Below are 6,349 nucleotides of genomic sequence, written 5' to 3' on the forward strand. Positions count from 1 at the left end.
CCCAAAATTCACTTGTTCTAGTGAATTACTCTAATATCTACTATATACCGACAAGAGGTGCTAATCTCCTTGACATGTGCGGATCTGGAGAGATCTTGTACATGAGGATGGACGCTCTGAGTAAGTTGGTGTGGAACAGTCTTCGCTGAACAGCAGTTACGGACTTGGCTCGTCTGTTCCTTCACGAGACCTGGAATGTAACACATATAGTAGTACTCTCCTACTTCTGATCAGCTGCAAATTAAATCGAGGACAATTTTGAGGGGAGGGTTGGTCAAAGACAGAGGCGGGGAATGTTACACGAGAATTCTCAAATGGTTCAAATGGCTCTGAGCACTATGCGACTTAACTTCTGAGGTCATCAGTCGCCTAGAACTTAGAACTAATTAAACCTAACTAACCTAAGGACATCAAACACATCCATGCCCGAGGCAGGATTCGAACCTGCGACCGTAGCGGTCACTCGGCTCCAGACTGTAGCGCCTAGAACCGCACGGCCACTCCGGCTGGCCGAGAATTCTCCGTGACTCCCATGCACATAGAGAAAGATGGTCAATCGTAATCGTAAATATGCACTATGCACTATGATTGAAGTGCTTGATATATGTAGATCGATACAGGACGCTGTCTGGTATACATTGGTGTATGTGTTCGAGAATTAACAAGAATGGACGTATAGAACAGGCATCTACCTACATTTACAATCTAGTATGTGGTACTACACAAAGTAGTGGAAGGGTGGTTTAGAGATGATACAGAAATTGGGAAGCATGCTGCTGTGTGTTTGGTCAGTATTGGAATTATGGAAAATTGATACAATTTCTAAAATTGATCGCAGTATCAGCTGTGGTGCTTATTACAATACATCATCCCAAACTGACAGCGTCTTTTCCATTCCATCCATCCACTGGTATGCTGTTGATTACCACATAATGATTGACTGATGCCACTTGTTTGAGATGGGGGGAGTCTCGGTGGGAGCAGTACCTTCCAGGGATGGCCTACACAAAATAGTGATCGCATACAGGACTGCTATATGAAGGATCAATCGAAACAGAACACCTAGACATCTGCCACCAGGTCACTGTGGCGATTGAGTTTAAACACAGAGGTTATCAGTCACCTTCAGGGAGCTGTTTGGAATCGCCCCGGAATGCTGCAAACTCTTCCAGCCTCCATATGTTGCGTTGTAGGTCAAAGGGGGGATCAGCACGATTTGTTTGTGAGGGTTCCCTACATCAGGGCAAGTATACATTCAGGGGCAAACCTATTGTTTTCTTTTCATTGACAGGTCCTCAATCTGTTGTTCTGCTAAGTGGATTATGCCCCCTGGGGATAATTCCTCCTTCTGAGAAACCTCCCCCACACCTTCCCCTCCTCCTCCCAACCCCTCTGGAAACCTCTGACCCTCCCCCTCCCCCTCGCTGAAACAAATACACCTTCAGGCCAGAGTTTTTCGAATAGCACCCTCCCACCCTATCAATCTGATTGACTAATTATCCAAATTGATCAATTAATTAACCCCTCCCCTGTAGTAAACCTCCCAGATCTCCCCCTGCTCTCCTTTACTTGGAATTTTGGGAGGGAAAAGACCCATTTGATTGGGTATTTGGCAGGAAATCGATTGCAAGCAATATATGGAATATTGCTTAAACAATTTAAACAATGTGTGGAGTATTGTTTACCTAAACAGTATATTTGATACAAGGTAGAGTATGGAACATAGTTTATTTATTTATTTAAAGAATTTGGCAGAAAATCGATTGCAGTGTATGGAAGATTCTTTAAACACTTTCTGGTAGACAAGGCAATGTTTAGAATATTGTTTATTTAAACAATTTATGGGATACAAGGTAATATTTGGAATATAGTTAATTAATTTACTTAAAGAATTTGTCAGGAAATTGAGTGTACTTATGGAGTACTGTTTATTTAAACATTTTATGGGTGATAAGGCAGTATGGAATATTTAAACAGTTGCACTGTTTTTTTTATCCCAATCAAACAAGGAATACCATCAACATAATTCACTGCACGTAAATACACTGTTAAAAATCTTTTGCACTGACCACAGGGCATTGCACATAGGGCTGACCGCTTCACCAGTCTCACACACAAACGTCGCACTCTGCCCACTTGGGCCCTGCAACTGACAGACCGAATTTTGCGCTAATCTCTGGATAAAAGCGTCAGGAAGTGGAAACCCTTTGATATTTGATACCCGAGAAATTCCTGTCGAAATACATCCCCCCCCTCTCTCTCTCTCTCTCTCTCTCTCTCTCTCTCTCTCCCTCTCCCTCTCTGTCTTTCTCTCCCCCCCCCTCTCTCTCTCTCTCAAGTTGCCACACCCTGTTGCATGCCACTGCTGGACTTATGCGCACCATTTACTGTGCTCAGATTCAACTGCATACAAAGCAGTGTTTACCTGGTAAACGCCAGTCTGTGGTTTTCTTGGAAATATTCACTCACACTATCAGATTGAATGACTAATTAACTAAATCGATGCCCTTTGTGTGGGATAGTTTTCCCTTGCTTTCAATTGGTGGATGCTAGGATTGGAAAATTTGGCAGGATTTGACCTCGCAACTGCCCAGTTTCCAAAACCTATTGGATTTTTCCCCCATTACCTCCTATCTGTGGATACTGACAGAATTTGGTCATTTGATAGGAAGTCCATTACTTTGGAGATAGCTGGAAATTTCAAATTTCGGCTCATCTTCATGCTATGTTGTTAAACAGTCTGTGGAGGGGCTGGACTGGTGTGTGTGTCCGCAGTACCACTATCGGAAATAATAAATTTCTCAATATGGGATTTGATGCTGCGATTGGGTTTTTAAAGCACTATATAACCCGTAAGTTAGTTCTCTACACTACATTAGGGAGGAGGAGGAAGAGCCTACTGCATGATAGTATAGAGACAACAACAACAAATACCTCTACAAGACAGAGTCCACTGTGATGTATCAAGGAGCATTAAACACAACACATTTAAACCATGATTCAGTTCGTAGTATTGGTAGCTCCCATGGCTAGATGTCGGAGATCACTAACAATCGGGACTATGATGTCGTGATTGGGTTTTGAAAGCACTATAGAATTCCTAAATTGGCTCTCTCTGCTACATTCGGGAGGAAAAGGAGGAGGAGGAGGAGGAAGGGTCTACTGCGTGATAGGATAGAGACAACAGCAAATAGCACTGCGAAGCACTAAACAAGACACACTTAAACCACGATCCTGCAGTAGTTGTCATGACTAGGTGCCTGAGATCGCTAGGAACACTCACACATTCCTCACAGTCACCTCCCAGATGTCCATATGCAGTGCGCCTGTCCTCTCGTACACTAAGGGTGCCTATGCTCAGAGGTCGCAGAAAATCACCGCCGCGGTCGCAGCTGCAGTTGTAGATGTGCGTGTATGCCAGAGTGCACCACCCCCGGCCATGGAGGGCATCTGGGGATGGTTGGAGTGGCAGGAATTCGGATGTTATTAATACGCCCAGTGCAAACACTTGGCAGTGATCGATACTGAACCGTTCAGTTTTCCACAGAGAAAACATGCATCACACGTGATGGAGGAGACAGCCCAACGTATGCTGAGTATTAGTTCACTATTCAGCTGTCCAGTGAGGGCCATCGCTGGGGCCTGCCCTTGCAGCTGTGGGCAAGAATCGACTAGCCAGCTGGCCAGAACTTTTCTTTGTACCCATCCCTTGTGAGAGACTTAATCCAGAAATGCCCATTTGTTCCAGCCACAGGCTATCTCCACCAAAGGCCCCTACATGCCAAACAGTGTCGTCCTAGGAAACCAGCCACATATTTATCACTATAACTACAATTAAATATTACGATTGCACCACTAATCTGATGATTACCATTTGATAATGAACAACGTATTGGAAGTACCTCACCTTGACGGTTGTGACTCTAGAAATTTCAATATCTATATCCCTTTTATAACTGGACACAATTTTTCACGTAAAATCTTTCGTCCCCTCATGCGGGTATCGGCGCGTTGAAATTACAATCTCCCAAGTCAAATCCATGCTTCCAGCTCTACCTCTCATGGTCATTTTCTGTGCACATGTCAGAACAATGGCCACAATAATTTTACACCCCAACACAAACTTTATAAGCCTGCCGATCACATTGAATCTATCACGCGTCCCCTACTAAGTATAATAATTCGTCAACAATTGATTGCTGGTGGCACCAAACAATATTGAGCAAAAATCTGCGATGGATGGACGTGCCTCATTTGTTTTTCTTGAGAGGGGTACCAATGTCTCTTAGGAAGAGAGACGTAATGGTCTCATAAGCGATCAGATGTTAGAAACGCAATCACAACGACTATGTTACCGTCACCCTGCGGTCTTGGTTCTACAGACGCACACAAGATTCACTGATAGTGTTATGCTTTATGGTAGAAACGCTGTCTTCAATTTGGAATCAAATCTATTCATTCAAAAACATACTTACGTTCAATACTATGGAGACATCTTTCAGTGATTACAGCCACTGACGGAACACATTTGTGCCACTCTCATACCTCGAAATGAGTCACCTTTCTGGACCTATCTCCTAAGGATCCCATACAGAAAAATACAACGTGGTTTTAGACAGTCCCTCTGCATCTTGTAACTGTTTCTCAGTCACTGCCCCATCGTCCCTGCAGCTTTGTCCATATGATCACTCCAATTTAAGTCAGAACTGAACGGAAGTCAGGGAACACTATACCGTATTGAATATACTCTGCATCCCGTGGAGAAACAGAATGAGCTGAGTTAATGTGGCAGTATCTTGTTTTGGCTACTGGGTGGAAATGGGAACATGTTGTCGTAACTCTGCCAATCGTGTGCAGTGTGTAAGGCTAGCACCAAACGAAGCTTCTCCTGCAACATGAGGTAGTTGAAAAAACAGTACGAGCAGTAATGGTGGTATTGCTCATCAGGAAAATTAGGAAGACTCCACATAATACAGAAACTGGAAGAAGTATGAGGATTTTACTCTGCATTGCTGTGTGTCTCCAAACTACATATAGTTACTGTGGACTCAAGGAGATCGGCGCTTCTCAGGGTGCATTTATGTCTGTCATATTCTCTCCCTCCTTGTCACTTTGCACCATCTAACAGAAAAACTACGAACTATAAAAATTCCACTAACATCACCCACCAGTGAACTCGATATGATATTACTGCTCCCCTTCGGATATATCTAAAACCAGTATCGTCTGTGTGCTGGCATTGAGCAGATGTGGCCATCTTATTAAATTTATAGATGTTGGAGCAAGTTGTGTGTGATCAAAGTCGCTTCCACCAACCAGTGTAAAGTTTCATCACCAGTACTGTAGGAGGACCATATCCCAAAGACTATAAATCGCAAGAGAGGGTCCCTTTGTTGTTCTTTCATAAGTAGTTTGATAAAAAAAAGCACACTCCGACTTCAGGCCACGAGTGGCCTACCGGGACCAGGACCGGGACCGCCGTGTCATCCTCATGGAGGATGCGGATAGGAGGGGCGTGGGGCCAGCACACTGCTCTCCCGGTCGTTAGGATGGTATTCTTGACCGAAGCCGCTACTATTCGGTCGAGTAGCTCATCAATTGGCATCACCAGGCTGAGTGCACCCCGAAAAATGGCAACAGCGCATGGGGCCTGGATGGCCACCCATCCAAGTGCCGACCACGCCCGACAGAGCTTAACTTCGGTGATCTCACGGGAACCAGTGTATCCACTGCGGCAAGGCCGTTGCCTAAAATAGTTTGATGCATTGTTTTTTTTCTGCTCTAACACATTCAAGCAGTGTATTTGATGCATTGTTTTTTTTTTGCCTCTCTAACACATTCAAGCAGTGTATGACAACAGCTTTGTACACCGCCATCATTTTGTTTTTTCTACCACGACTTCAAGGTTTGTGTCAGGTGTAAAATTGACATTAACCTTCTTGATCCATTACCTCTCACTGAAAGCTGGACATCACATGGTGTAAACTATGCTGCTCCCACCACATACAGAAGGTTTGAAATAACAGACAGAGGCAGTGTTCCTTATTGACAAAAAATGTGGAAGACAGTGCAACAGATGGAAGCTGGAAGAGGTTGCAGTATTCCGGGGCGATTCCAAACAGCTCCCTGAAGGTGATTAATAACCTCTGCATTTAAAATCATCTGCCACAGTGACCTGGTGGCAGACGTGTAGGTGTTCTGTTTCGATTGATACCTCATGTAACAGCCATGTATGCGATCACTATTTTGTGCAGGCCATCCCTGGAAGGTGCTGCTCCCACTGAGACTCCCCCCATCTCAAACAAGCGGCATCAGTCAATCATTATGTGGTAATCAACAGCATACCAGT

At 44.2% G+C, this 6,349-nt stretch overlaps 1 pseudogene; it reads right to left on the reverse strand.

Annotated features, from left to right (window-relative positions):
* Window positions 1-5,631: 5,631 nt before the first annotated feature.
* LOC124778331 lies at window positions 5,632-5,748 on the reverse strand (annotated as a pseudogene).
* Between the last annotated feature and the right edge of the window lie 601 nt (window positions 5,749-6,349).

Source organism: Schistocerca piceifrons, chromosome 2, assembly GCF_021461385.2.
Source record: "Schistocerca piceifrons isolate TAMUIC-IGC-003096 chromosome 2, iqSchPice1.1, whole genome shotgun sequence".
Lineage (NCBI taxonomy): Eukaryota > Metazoa > Arthropoda > Insecta > Orthoptera > Acrididae > Schistocerca > Schistocerca piceifrons.